The 18,390-nt window shown below is 44.3% G+C and overlaps 1 protein-coding gene across 2 annotated transcripts in view; it reads right to left on the bottom strand.

Moving 5' to 3' along the window:
• The window catches only part of ACLY (ATP citrate lyase), a 58,548-nt gene extending 47,073 nt beyond the window's left edge, over positions 1 to 11,475 (bottom strand). For both annotated transcript variants that reach the window (XM_060281100.1, XM_060281101.1), the window contains exon 1: positions 11,329 to 11,475. The gene's annotated coding sequence lies outside the window, so the exon portion shown is untranslated. The remainder of the gene's footprint in view (positions 1 to 11,328) is intronic.
• Between the last annotated feature and the right edge of the window lie 6,915 nt (positions 11,476 to 18,390).

The following is an 18,390-nucleotide window of genomic DNA, read 5'->3' as shown; positions in this document are numbered from 1 at the left end:
TATTCCATAATAACTGTGATAATGACAGACACAACAGAGTAGATGCAGAAGCAGAGACTAAAACTGATACTGATCATTACAGCTCAGAAAATGATTCTGATTAAATTTCATGCCCATTCATTGAAACTTAGTCCCACTTCCTTCTTCAATTCTTTTTATGAGAACCTTTTTTTTAAATACTGTGGAGAGGAAATATGAATAATTGTTACTTCTGGGTTTTAAGAAATTGTTTTGTGGAGTTTTTTGTTGTTGTTGTTGTTCCACATATACTAGTAAACAGTTCAGGAGATTGTTGCTCCATTTGTTACAAATACAAGTAAATATTATTTTAAAAGTAAATTATGTTTGTAATAATTGTTTGGATACACTATATTTTTAATATGCTAGTTGTGATAATTTTGTGCCCATTAAAATTGTCCATAGTTATATTTTATGTTTCTAAAGTAACAGAATGACTTTCAATCTGGAAAAGAAAAAAGAAGTGCTAATGTAGCATTATTTTTCGATTTTTCCAAAAATTCCCGGTTTTTTCCGAAACCCCCCGGAAAAAAACGGGGTTTTTTCCTGAGCTTCAAAATTTCCGGAAATTTTACATCTCTAATCTCTGCAGAGAAAGGCTGCCTGCATCGTAATTCTCCTCTAAACAGGCAGCAGGCTCAGAGCAGCAATACATGTAGAATCATAGCAAGAAAGGCAAGGAAATTATTAAGTTTTTCACACTGCAGGAGAAACCTTTTGCAGTGCAAGAAAGCAAAGTGTCGCCTGGCCGTTGGAAGTTGGGAATCATCTGGTAGAGTTTTGTTGGATGATAAATCTGAGAGCTCTCACAATTTAACATGCCCAGACAAACCCAATGAAGGTTGTCAATTGCTTATGTATGTAACCGGCGACAGATAATCAATTATCTTTGCTCCAAGGGAGGACAACAGTGAGTCAACACAGTGTGATGCAGCAGCTAAAAAAGCCAATGCAATTCTGGGCTGCATCAATAGGAGTATAGCATCTAGATCAAGGGAAGTAATAGTACCACTGTATTCTGCTCTGGTCAGACCTCACCTGGAGTACTGTGTCCAATTCTGGGCACCACAGTTCAGGAAGGATACAGACAAGCTGGAACGTGTCCAGAAGAGGGCAACCAAAATGGTCAAAGGCCTGGAAACGATGCCTTATGAGGAACGGCTTAGGGAGCTGGGTATGTTTAGCCTGGAGAAGAGAAGGTTAAGGGGTGATATGATAGCCATGTTCAAATATATAAAAGGATGTCATATAGAGGAGGGAGAAAGGTTGTTTTCTGCTGCTCCAGAGAAGCGGACACGGAGCAATGGATTCAAACTACAAGAAAGAAGATTCCACCTAAACATTAGGAAGAACTTCCTGACAGTAAGAGCTGTTCGGCAGTGGAATTTGCTACCAAGGAGTGTGGTGGAGTCTCCTTCTTTGGAGGTCTTTAAGCAGAGGCTTGACAGGCATATGATGGTGTTTCCTGCTTGGCAGGGGGTTGGACTGGATGGCCCTTGTGGTCTCTTCCAACTCTATGATTCTATGTTTCTATGACAGTGTGTACACACACAAAGACAGCTTTGGATCAGAGCGCACACAGCTGTAAATGGGAGAATAAAGAAATTAGAGGTTTCTCTCAACAGAGAGAACATGAAAAAATAGGATCCTGCCCGCCTCTTGCTCAGTTAACTGGCGATTGTTATGCTTAACAGCATGCGATATGACACAAAGGAGGCAGACAGACAAGGGCACACAATATTTTAATTCACAGAGGGCAGCAAAAAGGCAGGAATCAGACTCTTCCTCCCCTGCCTTTGAGATCAGCTACAGTCGCCCTGCCAGTGCAGTTAAAAGGAGAGAGATCACGTGTAAATCAGTCTTCCTCAAGCTACATCTTTCCTTTGCTGTCAAACGCGCTGCAAAAGTCAACACAGCCACGAACGGTCCTGCTATCCTTCCCTTTCTTCAATGGGACATCCAGACATGGACACACCCAGTATCCCTAGTCACACTGGTCACACTCTGTTGAAAGCCACAGTTGCACTCTCTCCAACAGCACCCAAATGTGGCGGGGAGATTTGTCAAAGCCCTTGTTTCTCCAACAGGCCCAGGGCCAGCTTTTGCAATCAAAACTGCATGGATGCATTTTGGAGCGGTAACTAAAAGATGCCAGGATGAAAACAGACCCAAGCACATGAAGCAAATCCATCCTTAACTGAGCATTTAAGATAAAAGGCTGGCCTTGTATTGTTATTCCCAAAGGAGCCCAGAATAAACCCATAATAAGCATGCATTTACAGAAGCCCCATTGGGTGATTCAAAGATCATGAGTTTGGGGGCAGAAGAGATGGAGAAATTGAAAGTGGGAGGCTGGTGTGAACATGGGTCCAACACATTATGGGCTAGAGAGTCTTTAAGATTTCTAAAAGAGTTCCAAGGTACTGCCTGCCCCCCCAGCCAAGGGCTGCCATCTTTTTCTGGCAGCTAAAAGTTCCCCACACCCAGTGGTGGCGAAACTTGGCCCTCCAGCTGTTTTGGGACTACAACTCCCATCATCCCTAGCTAACAGGACCAGTGGTCAGGGATAATGGGAACTGTAGTCCGAAAACAGCTGAAGGGCCAAGTTTGGTTATCACTGCCCACACCAGAAGTACGGCGTTTTCCCAAACGCCATAGTGCCAATCTGAGAAAGACTGTGTTGGCCAGGTTTCTGTCTGCCATGCACCTGCGAAAGACATAGAAGACCTCTGTGCAACTCTCAAACATGAACGCCTTTCTCTGAATGAAATGTGATGGTATGCTACTTAAAACAGCAACTTTACTCTTAGGCTGTACACACAACACACATTTAAAGTGTGTTTCCCCTACCACTCAAAACTGGGAACCGTAGTTTGTTATGCTAGGAATTCCAATGGGACTAAACTATAATTCCCAGAGTTCTTTGGAGGGGGTTGATCTTTAAATGATGTACACACAGCCTTAGAAGGTCCAAGAAAGAGAACTATCTGCCCTTGGGGAAGCTCACCTCCTGTCTCTTGGCACACATCACTTTTCTTTCTGTGCCTCCTCCGAGGGCAGTCAATTCTGCTGCATCTCTGAACTGAAGGTATGTCTAATTTCTTCAGGCCCAAGGGCCATATTATCACCTTCCCATCCTGGGGGTGAAGGGTGCATGTCCCCATCATTTCACTCCTCCCCACTCCTGCTTTTGGGTACAACTCACCTTTGTCAGGGTCCAGCGCCGAGGGCCTTCTGGCGGTTCCCTCCCTGCGAGAAGCCAAGTTACAGTGAACCAGGCAGAGGGCCTTCTCGGTAGTGGCGCCCACCCTGTGGAACGCCCTCCCACCAGATGTCAAAGAGACAAACTACTACCAGACTTTTAGAAGACATCTGAAGGCAGCCCTGTTTAGGGAAGCTTTTAATGTTTAATAGACTATTGTATTTTAATATTTTGTTGGAAACCGCCCAGAGTGGCTGGGGAAACCCAGCCAGATGGGCAGGGTATAAATAATAATAATAATAATAATAATAATAATAATAATAATAATAATAATAAATTATTATTATTATTATTATTGATGTCGTTTAGTCGTGTCCGACTCTTCGTGACCCCATGGACCAGAGTACGCCAGGCACTCCTGTATTCCACTGCCTCCCGCAGTTTGGTCAGACTCATGTTCATAGCTTCGAGAACACTGTCCAACCATCTTGTCCTCTGTCGTCCCCTTCTCCTAGTGCCCTCAATCTTTCCCAACATCAGGGTCTTTTCCAGGGAGTCTTCTCTTCTCATGAGGTGGCCAAAGTATTGGAGCCTCAGCTTCACGATCTGTCCTTCCAGTGAGCACTCAGGGCTGATTTCCTTCAGAATGGATAGGTTTGATCTTCTTGCAGTCCATGGGACTCTCAAGAGCAGGCATCCCCAAACTTCGGCCCTCCAGATGTTTTGGACTACAATTCCCATCATCCCTGACCACTGGTCCTGTTAGCTAGGGATTCATTGGAGTTGTAGGCCAAAACATCTGGAGGGCCGCAGTTTGGGGATGCCTGCTCAACAGTCTCCTCCAGCACCAACACCCAAGATGGACAGGTCATAGTGGAGAGTTTTGACTAAACGTGATCCACCTGGAGAAGGAACTGGCAAGCCACTCCAGTATCCCTGCCAAGAAAACTCCATGGACAAAGACAACTGGCATATAAAATTATTATTATTATTATTATTATTATTATTATTATTATTATTATTATTATAGAATGAATTGCACCCAGTTCCCTATTCTGGAAGACCTCCATCCACCACAAACACTTACTACTTCTAATGGTGTTAAAAGAGACACAAGTCTCCATTTCATTTTCAGGAGCAGTCATGAAAAAATTGGAAAGGATTCGTCCCGTCCCCGTCCCCGTCCCCCCCCCGAATGTTACAAGAGACCTGCTTCTCAAAGGTCTTCTATGAATGGAGGTCACATCAAACTTCCAGACACTGTTGTCAAATAGCGCTCCAAATCTGACAGAAAAGGGCAGGGAGCGTGACAGGAAGAAGAGAGATCAGAGCAGTTCCGAGGAGCGTGACAAGACAAGCACTTCTATAGAAAGAACTCAGGGCAGAATGCAGCAATATGCAGCAATATTAAGATTCTTCTTCTTCTTCTTCTTCGGTGATCACTCATAGTCAAGTAAGATTATCTCCCCATTGGTGCCCAGCATACAATAAGGTTTTATTTTTAAAAGAATTTTTTTAAAAAAAACCAAATTAAAGCAAGAAGGCAAATTCCACAACATCCATAAATATTCAAAGCCTTCCTCAAATAGCTGTCAATTGTACAGGAAGGACTACATATCCTGGTTCTGCTTGCCTGATCTCGGGCAGAACAGCTGCCATTCCCAACGGGGTTTCGACTCCACAAAAAGGTGTAACAGCTGGCAAGTTGCCTTGTGCTAACAGACAGGAGGCCAGCTCAGCCAAAGCATGGCTACGTCAGCAACTGAGCGTCCTCCGTCACTTTTGCCCCTCTGCAAATACTGGGAACAGGATCTTGGCTCGCAAAAGGGTTGGAATATTAAATATTGCTCAATACCTAATTGCCAAAGCATTCATTTCCCCGATGCAACTGAACTTTTTCTCCCTAACAAACAAGGCAAGCCTTACAACAACCTTTCCTAGGCCTTACAGGTAGAGACAATCAGCAGGTATAAGCCAGGTTTAGAAGCAGTGTTAGGAACTCAAGATATACTGTATGAGCTAGCCGCCAAATGGCTCCTTCAACCAAGGTTACAGTCGCCCAAATGGAATGTCTAGTTGCAATCTTGGGGCCAGATGGCTCTAAAGTCTTGGTTTTTCAAATGATGGACTGGCTGAGATTGATTATCAGTTCAACACCTGGCTGGTTCAGAAGACAACCTTGAGCTAAGTTAAGAGCCTGGAGAACTTAAAGAAGAGAAGTCACTTGATCCCATTCCAACCTATTTTTCTTAATGGTGACACTGACCATTCATCATGCAGGGATATTCTTCCCAACTGTGAGCAGGGCAGTGGGGTGGGATAAATGAAGACAAGCAACAATGATGAAATATAATGTTATTCCCTGTTCAGGCTGCACAGAAAAAAAACACTTTTGTCCCTGAAATTCATTCTGACTGTGCAGATAAAACATTAACTGATAGAATTCTACAGGATGTGTGTGTGTGAAAACAGTCAAGAACCAATGATCCCCAGGCATACACCTCCAGATAGTGGATATGTCAGGCACTATCCTGAAGCCCAGGCATATTCACTTAGTTGCAAGGCGCCAATAGCCACGTGCAAAATGTGTCCGGCTAATTTTGAACACGATAGCCCTCCGTATGTTGCCAAACTAAATGGTTAGTCAACCATTACAGACCCTCCAATAAGCTCCTAAAGCTGCAATTCTATACACACTTACCTGGGAGTAAGCCCCCTTGAAGTCAACAGGACTTACCTCTAAGTAAACATGTATTGTACAGGATTGCCTGGCAAGGAATCACTAAGTGCTTGGGAATATAGCTTGAAAACCACTATTCTGGATCAATGCCCATTCTACCTGATTGATGTAAGAGTTCCATCGTGCGAAAAAATCTTGCAAGGTCTTTAAAATTATTGTTTAGACCAATAAAAAATAATAATCATGACAAATACCACGTGTTTCTAGACTTACTGATGCATCCTGTAGTGCGGACGGATAATAAAAGGCAGCTAGGCACCTGCTTCATCCCAAATGCCTGCTTCATCCCAAAGTCCTGGACAGATAACAGTAAATTTAACACACAAAAAGGAGTGTCTTAAGAATTCCGGTTAAACCACAGGAAATAATGCAAATGTTAAGAACTTCTCCATCCTCTACTGCCTTCACTCACAATTTCCCCAACATCTAGACCATAATGACAACCACCTAGCTGACCAAAACAGAAACACCCCATGAGAAACTCACCAGCTCTATTCAGCAAGCTTGAGTCTGCACACACAGTAACCGTTTAGCCAACACTTAGGAAGGACAGCACAGCTAACCTCAATTCCTACCCGCTCTTCTCCTGTATACAGATAAGGAGAGCAAAAGCAAGAGATTAAGTGTCCATTGTTGCCCAAGACAAAGAAAGCACCAGACTTGGAATTCAGGAAGACTTTGTGTCTGTAATGTTAGAGCACTGCACCAAATAAGAAGGGCCCTGCTGCATCAGAACAAAAGCTCAGAGCATGATGCTGATAATGCTAAGGTTGCAGGTTCGATCCCCACAAGGGACAGCTGCATTGCAGGGGGTTGGACTAGATGGTCCTCAGGGTCCCTTCCAACTCTATGATTCTATGGTCCTGTTCTCACAGCCTATGGAAAGCCCGCAAACAGGGCATGAGGACTAAAGCACTTCCCCCAGCAACTGGTCTTCAGACGAGACAGTCCACAGCCATTGCAAGGAATTAGACGCCCAGGGCTCAATGCCCTAGCACTGATAAGCTATCCGCACTGGTTCCTAACAGAACTCACAGGGAAAGAAATGTCGAAGTCCTTCCTCTTCTCTGCTACCTAATCCCTTGACCTTAATTCTCCCTTTGGACAATGGTGGGGGGAAAGCACTGAAATGACACTAACCAAGAAGCTTAAGAAGCACGACAAATCACCATTGTTACACCAAATGTTATGCCGTCGGACTGCAGAAGTATCCAGGTTTTTAAAAAAACTGTAATTTCTACAAGCGTGTGCCACCTTCAGAATAAGCGTGTGCCACCTTTAGAAGGCAGGCAAACTGTAGACAAGGCTATGCAGCCCAGCCAACCCCAGAAAGCAGCCCTCTTTGCTTTGTAAAGGAAGTTCAACGGGTACTTAACCATTCTGGATTGGCAGAGGGCAGTGGATGGGAAGGTGCCAGCCAAGGCACAAGAACACTCATCAAGATCAGCTTTCCCCATTATTCACTCTGATTAATTAAAAAGGCCAGCGCATGGCTTCAAGCAGGCTGAGTCTGTCATCTTTGTGCTTTCGTAACACAGGTCATACCTGAAATCTGTGGCTGCAATCTGTCTTCGGTTGGAGTCAGTGAAAGATGGCATTGGGGGTGGGGGTGGGGGGAAGAGAGGGAAACCAACAAACCATGGATTTCAATGGAGCCTGCTTACATTCTTATTTTTTTTTCCATTTTTAAACAGCACACATGTATAAAGAGCTGCTCGCTTGCACAGTTAAAATCCCTCATATCCGTGCGGATCCCACGAACCTGTGAGTTAAAAGCTAAGAAAATATAAGCAGCACTTTGGATTTGTGGGCTCTGGCTGGAACCAGTATCAGGCAGAATGTCTCAGAGCACATTTTGTGCTTTTAAAAAAATGGTGGTGGGAAGGAATCGTTTATTATATAAAGTCTCAAGCTTTTAACACTGGAATAGTCCCTCCAATTGATGCTTTTGAATTCTGGTGCTGGAGGAGACTCTTGAGAGTCCCATGGACTGCAAGAAGATCAAACCTATCAATTCTTAAGGAAATCAGCCCTGAGTGCTCACTGGAAGGACAGATCGTGAAGCTGAGGCTCCAATACTTTGGCCACCTCATGAGAAGAGAAGACTCCTTGGAAAAGACCCTGATGTTGGGAAAGATTGAGGGCACTAGGAGAAGGGGACGACAGAGGACGAGATGGTTGGACAGTGTTCTCGAAGCTACGAGCATGAGTTTGACCAAACTGCGGGAGGCAGTGCAAGACAGGAGTGCCTGGCGTGCTCTGGTCCATGGGGTCACGAAGAGTCGGACACGACTAAACGACTAAACAACAACAAAGTCCCTCCAAACATCTCTATGGTCTGAAAACTGGAGCATTTAAATCAGAGGCCTGGGAACCTGCAGTTCTCCAGATATTGCTGGGTTCCCAACTTCCATCAGCCCCAGCTAAAATGGCCAGTGGTCATGGATGAGGGGAGTTGTAGTCCAACAACATCAGGGCACCAGGTTCCCAGCCTCTGATTTAAATGAAACAGAGCATCTCTGAAAGCTCCCAATTCGCTGCTTAAAAGAAGGCCAAAGCTGCACACTTACTAGAAAGTCTGGGTTGTCGTGTTGGACTTCATAACCTGGTTCCCTCCGGCCCCATTACTGGGTTGCTTTGGCATATGGGAAGATCAGACAAAATTGGTGGGTCTCAGGGGGCCCAAACCCTGCGTTATTTACATGTCTCCTGGCCTACACACACACACCCATTTTGAAAATATTTTAATCTTGCTTATAAGGCAGTTGGGGCATCCTCCAAAGCAGAGTGCTGGTAAGACTCTCCCACCCCCAAGCCGGCTACCAACTTAACTTGTCCAGAGGCTCCTGTACAAATAAATTAGCACATGCAAATGTCAGCAGCCTGGGCTTAAGCACTTAGCAATAATCCTAGTGCCCTTCTCTTTCTACAACTACAAAACCTACCCACACACTTTAGTCCAGAACATCCTTCAAAGAACTCCCAATATCATTAATTATACACTCCAGTCCTCTTTCTACAGTAAATGAAAACAATTCACTGTTCGACTTAGAGATATTGACTTAGAGTACTGATATATACCAAAAGAGCACCCAGACTTCTACAGAATACTGTTTTGACCAGCAGAGTTATCAGCTGCTTTTCTTGATTTCCCATGTTTACATGTCAATATAACTTTGATGCCTCCGACATGATATACCAGAGGCCAGCTAAGTAAAATCTCAATAATATTTGCCCCCTCACCCTGCATTCTCTGTTTGGTACCTGCTTGTTTATCCCACGTAAACTCCAACAGCAGAGAGTGACATTGCTTCAATGGAGGCAAGATACTCATCATAGGGGCTCTGGAATATTTTCTTACCAATACTGTAACCTGCCCTTTAAACAAGCCTTCCAAATGTCTCAGACTGGATCACCGACCAACATTCTTGCCTTTTTACTGCACACAAACAACTCTTCCAGTAAAAAGAAAACAGTCTCTCGGGTCCTCCGAGATGGGGATCACAACTAAGAGGGAAGACCACTTGTGGAAGATTCCAGGATTAATCCCCAATGTCTCCAGTTAAAAATGATCTGCCATCACAGAGCTGTGAAAGGTATCTTGGACCAAAACATTGGTGAACCAACTACCAGCCAGAGGAGACAATACTAAGTTCTGAGTCACCATGAGGCAGCTCCATATACTGTATTCATAACAGCAAAAATAACATGAGCTCTCTCAGTGGGTAGTGAAAGTGTGCATGCACACAAAAGCTCATACCAATGACAAATTTAGTTGGTCTCTAAGGTGCTACTGGAAGGATTTTTTTTATTTTGTTTCGACTACGTCAGACCAACACGGCTACCTACCTGTAACTAGTGAAATATGTGTTTGTTTAAGGTTCCTGTGTCCTATGCTCTCTATCATGTTGCTGTCTTATTATTATTTTTACATTTAGCTCATGCCAACATTACATTGCAGGACGTACAGAAAACTATCAAGAGAGAACATGATCTGCCCAGAGACAAAATGAAGTCAACAGCCAGGCAAAAGACTTGACAAAAGTGTGGCAAGGCCAGGGAGGAGATGGTGATGATGATTTCTTAAACTTGCTAATCTCCTGTTACCCATGAGCCAAAGGACTTACAACACCTTTCCTTAAAAGAATTAAGGAAACAAAAAAACTCAGCAATAACCACGGGAAGCTTTGGCAGATGATTTGATTTGATCACACCATACTGATTTGCCAGTTACATTTAGGATGGTAAGGTAAATCTTATTTCCCACATTGGTAGCTTTTTGGAAGCCCACAACAAGGGCACAAGAAGTCCTCCTTGGTTCTGCTCCCAAACATCTCTGGTGCAACACTGCCTTGAGAACACAGACTCTATTTTGGCTCTTAAGACTGATATCCAGTGCCAGGTCCATCTTCCACAAGTTAAGCCTTTTAAAAGCCATCTAAAGTTATCAACCATGACCACATGTTGTGACCAGGCATTCCGTAATTTCATTATGCGATGTGCAATTACTTCCTTGTCTCTGTCCTGAACCTGTGGCAGTCAGTTTCACTAGGTCACGGCTACTTGCTAGCAGTTACGAAAAGGAGGAAAGTCTCTCTCCTGATTCAACTTTCCATTCTTCCAAAACACACCTAAGCAGGTATCCCTTTCTCCCTCAACACGCCCAAGGACGGTTCAAATTTTCAGACCTTCCTTTCTCCACTCATGTCTTCCCACTTTGTCTTCTTAATCCTGTCAAAGGCTGATGGAGCAAGCAAGAACTCCAATGTTCTTGGCAATATTTCACCCAAATAATGTAGGCAGCAACCCCTCCGAGTCCTGGGGGGGGGGGCACGGGGAGCAGACAATTCACTTCTATCCTGGCGCATGGATGTATTCTCGTGAAATAAAAACAAGTGATGCACTTCTGCGGCTAAGCACATGGAATGGAAGACTAGCTATTAAAATTGTGCCAAGTGCAATGTGTGTTTTTTTAAAAAAAGTTTAACAACCAAGATTTACATTTCACTCAATTTTAATGAGAAAACCGAGCAGGCATTCGCCCCGAGGAGTTTACAATCTAAAACTAGCAATAGGTAAACTCACTGGGGTGAAGGGGCCCTGCTTTTCTCAAGCACCTCTTGCAGGGAGGAAGTGATGGGTCCCTCGGTCGTTCTCCAACAACGTTCCTCTAAAAACATTTCTTCCCCGCTCCCCTTGACACCCCAGGAGATGCAATGATATATATATAAATTACCCCCACTGCATCCGTGCGGAGAACGAGGCGACGGAAATAAACAGATGCATTTATTCATTTGAGTTTGCATCATTATTATTATTATTATTATTATTATTATTATTATTATTATCAATCTCTCCCTCCCCTTACCTTTGCTGCAAAGTGCCTTGTCCTTCTTCCCTCCCCCGGGCCTTTCCCAACTTCGGAAGCTGCTGCTCCCCGCTGCTGCTTTTTTGTCCTAGCCTTTCTCTCTCCTCTCGCTTCCCGTCGCCTTCCCCTCTTTTTTGCTCACTCCTCCTTCTCTGCCTCTTCTCATATGGCTAGATGCACTCCCGGCCTTGCCATTGGCCAGCCTGGCCTCCACGTGCTGCTTGCCTGAGCAATGCCTGACTTCGCCCATTGGCTCACCGCCCGCGAGCTGAACACGGGATGCTTGGGGGGCGGGGGTGCTTGGTGAGGAGGAGTTGCAAAGGCTTCTGGGAGCTGTAGTTTTTCCTATCTGCCGGCTCCAACTTTCCTTACTGTAACTTAACAAGACGGTTACAGGTAGGTAGCCGTGTTGGTCTGGGTCGAAGTAAAATAAAAAAATCCCTTCAGTAGCACCTTAGAGACCAACTAAGTTTTTATTTTGGTATAAGCTTTCGTGTGCATCACTGAAGGATTTTTTTTATTTAACAAGACGGGTGTTTATTACCCTCCAACATTTCTCCGATGGAAATAGGGACTTACCATTCCAGAACGATAATTTTACTATTTATACCCCACACATCTTATTGGGTTGCCCCAGCCACTCTGGGCAGCTTCCAACATATATAAAAACCATAATAAACCATGAAACATTTTTTAAACAACTTCCTTACTTACACAGGATTGCCTTCAGACGGCTCAGATAACTCCACAACCCTCCAACATTTCTGCAGTGAAAACAGCGAGGTCCTAAGGAAAAGGGGGACATTCCGGGATCAAATCAGAAACCGGCTTCTCTAAATCAGGGATGTCCCTGGAAAATAGGGACACTTGGAGGGAAGCTAAGCAACCACATTTCGATTTTATTTAAAATATTGTAAGTGGCTTACCATGGGTGTAGGGCAGGATTTATGTTGTGGGGGCAAGACACCTGTCAACATCCTCCATCCAGGTCTATCGAGCAGATTTGGAATGAAATGCCTCAAGACCAGTTCTAAATTACTGCCTTTTGACCCCAAGTGCTCAGAAAAATCTTTCAAAATCTTTCCACAATTTCAACTTTTAAGTATATTTATTTATTTGATTTAGGGGGGGTAGCCTGCCCTCCTGCCTCCCCCGACTACACCCATGTAGGTTACTTTAATTTTTTTGTTAAAGTGAAATTATCATATATATTTTTAAAAAAAGTGGAAAAATGCATTGCAGGGGGTTGGACTGGATGACCCTCAGGTTCCCTTCCAACTCGACAACAGGGGTGGACTTTGGTAATAGGGCACCCTGTAAAAAGGTAAAGGGACCCCTGACCATTAGGTCCAGTCGTGACCGACTCTGGGGTTGCGCGCTCATCTCGCATTATTGGCCGAGGGAGCCGGCGTACAGCTTCCAGGTCATGTGGCCAGCATGACAAAGCTACTTCTGGCAAACCAGAGCAGCACATGGAAACGCCGTTTACCTTCCCGCTATAGCAGTTCCTATTTATCTACTTGCATTTTTATGTGCTTTCGAACTGCTAGGTTGGCAGGAGCTGGGACCAAGCAACGGAGCTCACCCCGTCACAGGGATTCGAACCGCCGACCTTCTGATCAGCAAGCCCTAGGCTCAGTGGTTTAGCCCACAGCGCCACCTGGGTCCCAGGGCACCCTGAGCAAGGACAAAATTTGGTGGCCTTCTCCCCCAGAGATTTCTTATTTTCACAGTAATTCCTTTTGGTACAGTTTCCCCCTATATTTACTTGTATATTTACCCATATAAATATAGGTTTTTAAATTGTTGTTGTTAATTTGTACCCTCTCAGCTCAGTGCCCTATGCAGGAGAACTACCCACACCACCCTAAATCTGGTGCTGCTCTGCAATTCTATGATTCAAAATGTATAATTATATTTATAAAATGGGTCACTATAGGCTCATGCAGAAGCTAGAGTTCCTTGGAACACGTGAGAAGTCCCAGTGCTTCTGAAAACATTTTCCCTTATAAGTTTAAAATTTAGGCTCCAATTGTGCAGCATACAATTTCTTATTATTATTCAAATATTTGTTTTATCTATGTATTTTATTCGTCAGATGGCGGTCACAGGGCCAGCCCCACCATAAGGCAGAGTGAGGCAGCTCTCAGGTGCAGCGGAAATTCTGGCTGCCATCAGTAGAGGTGCCATCTTGTCCTTTTGCCTCAGGCAGCAAAGTGTATTGGGCACCCACACAGTTATTGACTATAGGATGCCCAGGCCTAACGCCCACCTGTTCCTTGGCGAAAACTTTATTCATCTCAGCCCAAACTTCCAATTTAAGACTCATCCGCACTGCCTCTTATCCTGCTGCTCTCCCTTGGGAAAAGCCACTCTTTAGTGCTCAATCGGAACAATTGGCAATCTGGATTTCCAACTGAACACTGAAGAGGGGGTTTAAGGAACAGGCAAGTGGAAGTCTGAATGAGCCCTTGGAAAACAGGTATCCAGAACAAATTTTGGAGGCTATGAGCACCACTGGAAATCCTTCAGTACAATAAGATTCGGTGGAAGCCCCAGTGCATCAAAACAGAATGTCAGATACGCCACTGCCGAGGCGAATATATGTATGCTGGTGAAGCAGGTTAAAAGGTGCAGAGTCACTGGAAGGGCATGAACTGCACTGGGGGAGATCACACATGTGCCATATTCTGTACCCCTTCAATTCATAGCCCTGACTGTCAGTGGCACAACTTTATTTGTGACCATTTATTTTTATTTTTTTATTTTTTTATACACCACCTTATACCCAGAGGTCTCAGGGCGGTTCACAGAAAAGATCACAATATATAAAATAAAAATAAAAACAATAACACACACACACACACCCAAAAAAGAGTCGTATTTTAAAAGGGTATGGATGTCGATCAGGTCAACCAAAGGCCTGGTTAAAAAGTAACGTCTTTGCCTGGCACCTAAAGGTGTATAACGAAGGCGCCAGACGAACTTCCCTGGGGAGAGCATTCCACAGACGGGGAGCCACTGCAGAGAAGGCCCCGTTCTCGTGTTGCCACCCTCCGGACCTCTTGAGGAGGAAGCACACAAAGGAGGGTCTCAGGAGATGATCTCATGGTCCGGGTAGCTTCATATGGAAAGCGGCAGTCCTTGTATTGCCGTCCTGAGCCGTTTAAGGGTATTGCCTTTTATTTATTTAAACAATTCATATACCACAATCGTTTCTAAGTGGTTCACAAAGATACATTATATTTAAAAATTACAGGAAACTTCTCTCCCGCTGGCTTCCCTCCCATTCCCTTGCCCCTGGGAGCATGTGTGCATTCATTTGTGTGCATAAACCATCCCATTTTTTCTCAATAAATGGTGCCTACAAGGAAATTGGAAGGAATCCCTCTGTATGGATTTGATCCAGCAACACCCTGAGAACAAACAGTGTTCCTTTTCCTTGCTGCTGCTGCTGCTGCTGCTACCTGATTTTTATGTCTCCCTTGTATAGTATTGTGGGGGGGGTTAACCTTTTTTTACCCTTGGGTGTGGTTCAAACCAGCAATTTCCTGCCGTTGCTGCTTTAACAGCCTGTGGCTAGTTGTCTATATTTCTTGCATATTAGGTGTGTGGCAATGTGAGTACTGGTTTGACCTACAGAGATTGGCTCCCTCTATTTCTGCATGGTGCAAAGGTGGCAGTGAGATCCCTGGCTGGTGTGCTGTGACATGTTTCCAAAGATCCTGGTGTGTGCTAGTTGCTTTTAACACTGTTTTTGTGTTTTCCAGTTCTGTGTCCCCACCCCCCAGCCTGAGCACACATTGGATATGGCAGCTGTTTTGTCAGTGGTATATCTCCAGTCCTGGTATAATATATGATTCCCATTTTGTACACATTGTGCAGAATGCCTTTCATTCACTACTAACCACAAATCAACCCTACCTATTTTGCTGTAGGTGAGATAATCCTGATTCAGTTTTGTAGGGAAATCTCCAGTGAAATGAACTGGCAAGTATTGATGCCCAACCGTCTCAATAGATTTCAGACACCTTTTTGTTGCAATTGGAACTGCTGGTCTGCTGCTACCCTTACCTTACCATCTTCTCTGTGTATTTTTTTTTAACTTGAAAGGCCTTCTTCACCATGCAATTCTAGTCAATTAGGTATCCCAGGGTATCTCCACAAATAGCTAATAAGATTTAGCTATGTGGCTGAGTGCAAGCAAAGCCCTCATATTATGCTCACCCTGCCTGTGTGGAGAGGAGAGTGTGTCCCCATTGCCAAGGCAACCCAGCCAATATGCCCTGAACTTGTGGTGTTGCACTAGCAGTTTTATTACCCATCAGTGCAGCATAATTAGGCTTGGTCTCAATTTAGCTCTAGCGGTACATAACGCATGACTTGTTGCCTCTGAGCTTAGGCAAGCATCCACAGTAACGACATCCAGGTGTCTCTTAAAAAACACCTTTGAGCTCCCAGGCCTTTGCTGGTGCTTGATCTCAGTACATTCGGTTTTGTTTTACTCTGCCCTAGTTCTTCAGATGCATTCTCTTCCTGTAAGGAGCGAAGAGAAAGGCACGTTTTGCAAATCCTCACCGTGATCAACTCCCGCCAGGAAACCTGTGTGGAAGGGTGTGTGGAGCCAGAATTGGCCTCCACAGTCGCATATGGACACACTGTTAAGACCATATTCATAGAATATAATCTTACTCGGCTATGAGTGATCAGCGACGGAGGAGGAGGAGGAGGAGGAAAATATTAATATTGCTGCCTGCTGCCCTGAGACTTGATGGGGAAGCAGTACGGACATGTTTTTAATTATAAATAAGTCAATAAATCATGATACAGATAGGGATGCGTATCCAAACAGGGAGATTCCACATAAACCGAAAGCAGTGCATCGATCTCGCCCTCACTGATCCTACCATTAGCCAAATATGAGCAACTTTTTTTCTGGGGAGACGCAGGGGTACGCATATCCCTAAACATTTTGTGAAACTAAGTTTGGCCTCATTGAAGGGCAGTACAGTGGAACCTCGGTTTATGAACACCTCGGTTTATGAATTTTCGGTTTATGAACGCCACGGACCCATCTGGAACGGATTAATTCATTTTCCATTACTTTCAATGGGAAAGTTCGCTTCAGTTTGTGAACGCTTCAGTTTATGAACAGACTTCTGGAACCAATTACACCCATGCTTCGGGTTAAGTACACTTCAGGTTGAATACTCCGCGGACCCATCTGGAACGGATTAATTCACTTTCCATTACTTTCAATGGGAAAGTTCGCTTCAGTTTATGAATGCTTCAGTTTAACTACTCCGCGGACCGTCTGGAACAGATTAATCCACTTTCCATTACTTTCAATGGGAAAGGTCGCTTCAGTTTATGAAAACTTCAGTTTATGAACAGACTTCCGGAACCAATTGTGTTCATAAACCGAGGTACCACTGTATTTCAATATGAGTAGGAAAATGAGAGTACCATACCCCTTAAAGGGGCGAGAAAAAAACAACACGGCCAGAAAGGATGGGAGCTTATTTCAAGGGACAGAAGGACAAAACATTAACCTAAAACACACACGCAGCTTTGGCTTAGCACTAATATCTGGTTAGTGTTCACCTGCCTCTTTATTTCTTAAACTTGGATCTGGCTATCTTAAGCAAGAGGAAGATTGCAAAAGAGAAAGAAGTTGGGAGAGGAGGAGTTGGGGAGACTGAGTCTTGCTCTAAGCCTGAGGAAAGGGTGTGTAACAGACAGAAGGTGTTAGCATGACAAAGCTGCTCTGAAGTTAAAATCTCAAGTGGGTGGCCTGGTGTTGGCTGGACTGTGTGTACGTAAATGATTGCTCACTCTTTGGGCAAGATCTTGAAGGGTGGCCAGATGCTACAAGCGCGTATGTTGGATGCCTGCAGCAGCATGCATGGCCAGATGCTGGTGTCCTTCCAAAAGCTGGCCAGAGGAGGATTGCAAAACTACGGAGGAGGAGGAGGATTGGGAAGGCGTCATTTGGCAAAGCAAGAGGAGTTTCCTCACTGCTCCTTTCGTTGACCCAAGCCCGCCTGCTCTCATTACATCACCTATGCAAACGAACACAACCTGAAATGCGAAAGCTGCTTATTAAAGGAAAAGGTGAGGTTGGAAATGATAGGGACTTGGGGACAGAAGCATGGATGTGTCAGAAAACCACATCAAGTAGCGGGAAACAAACAGTGGGTGGTATTCAACTGGGTTTTGCTCAGAGCAGACCTGGTGAAATTAATGAACCTAACTTAGTCACATTCATTAATTTTAATGGCTCTACTCTGTGTAAAACTTAGTAGGCTGCTACCCAATACCACATGCTTTTATTCCACATTATTCAATTCTCAGTTTAAGTATTACACAAACATATCACCTTAGGCAGGTTTGCCAACTTTTCCATCCAGCATCTGCTCCTTAAAAACCTTTAACAGAAGCTCGAGGAGCTGGCATTAGCAAGCAATATGCCTAACCTCCATGGTTACAGTTTTTCAGCACAAGCCTAGGCATGTTTACTCAGAAGTAGGGATCGTTTGCCATTCTTCCATGCATTCATTGCATGCAACCCCGTTTCTATTCTACTGCAGTTCATCTTCCACCAAAAACTACATTATTTGTCTCTGCTATCGGTCCAGTATACCTGAAGGAGCGTCTCCTCCCCCATCATTCTGCCCGGACACTGAGGTCCAGTGCCGAGGCCTTCTGGCGGTTCCCTCGCTACGAGAAGCCAAGTTACAGGGACTTCTCGGTAGTGGCACCCGCCCTGTGGAATGCCCTCCCACCAGAGGTCAAAGAGAACAACAATTACCAGACCTTTAGAAGGTATCTCAAGGCAGCCCTGTTTAGGGAAGCTTTTAATGTTTGATGGATTTCTGTATTTTAATATTTTGTTGGAAGCCGCCCAGAGTGGTTGGGGAAACCCGGCCAGATGGGCGGGGTATAAATAAATTATTATTATTATTATTATTATTATGCTATTGCAAAATTATGTCACTTACATAATTCACATAGTTAATTCTATGCGTTGCATAAATTGCACTATCATTACATTACACCCCT

This window comes from Zootoca vivipara, chromosome 13 (genome assembly GCF_963506605.1).
Source record: "Zootoca vivipara chromosome 13, rZooViv1.1, whole genome shotgun sequence".
Lineage (NCBI taxonomy): Eukaryota > Metazoa > Chordata > Lepidosauria > Squamata > Lacertidae > Zootoca > Zootoca vivipara.
The sequence above is the reverse complement of the archived record's forward strand: the minus strand, read 5'-3'. Positions and strand labels throughout refer to the sequence as shown.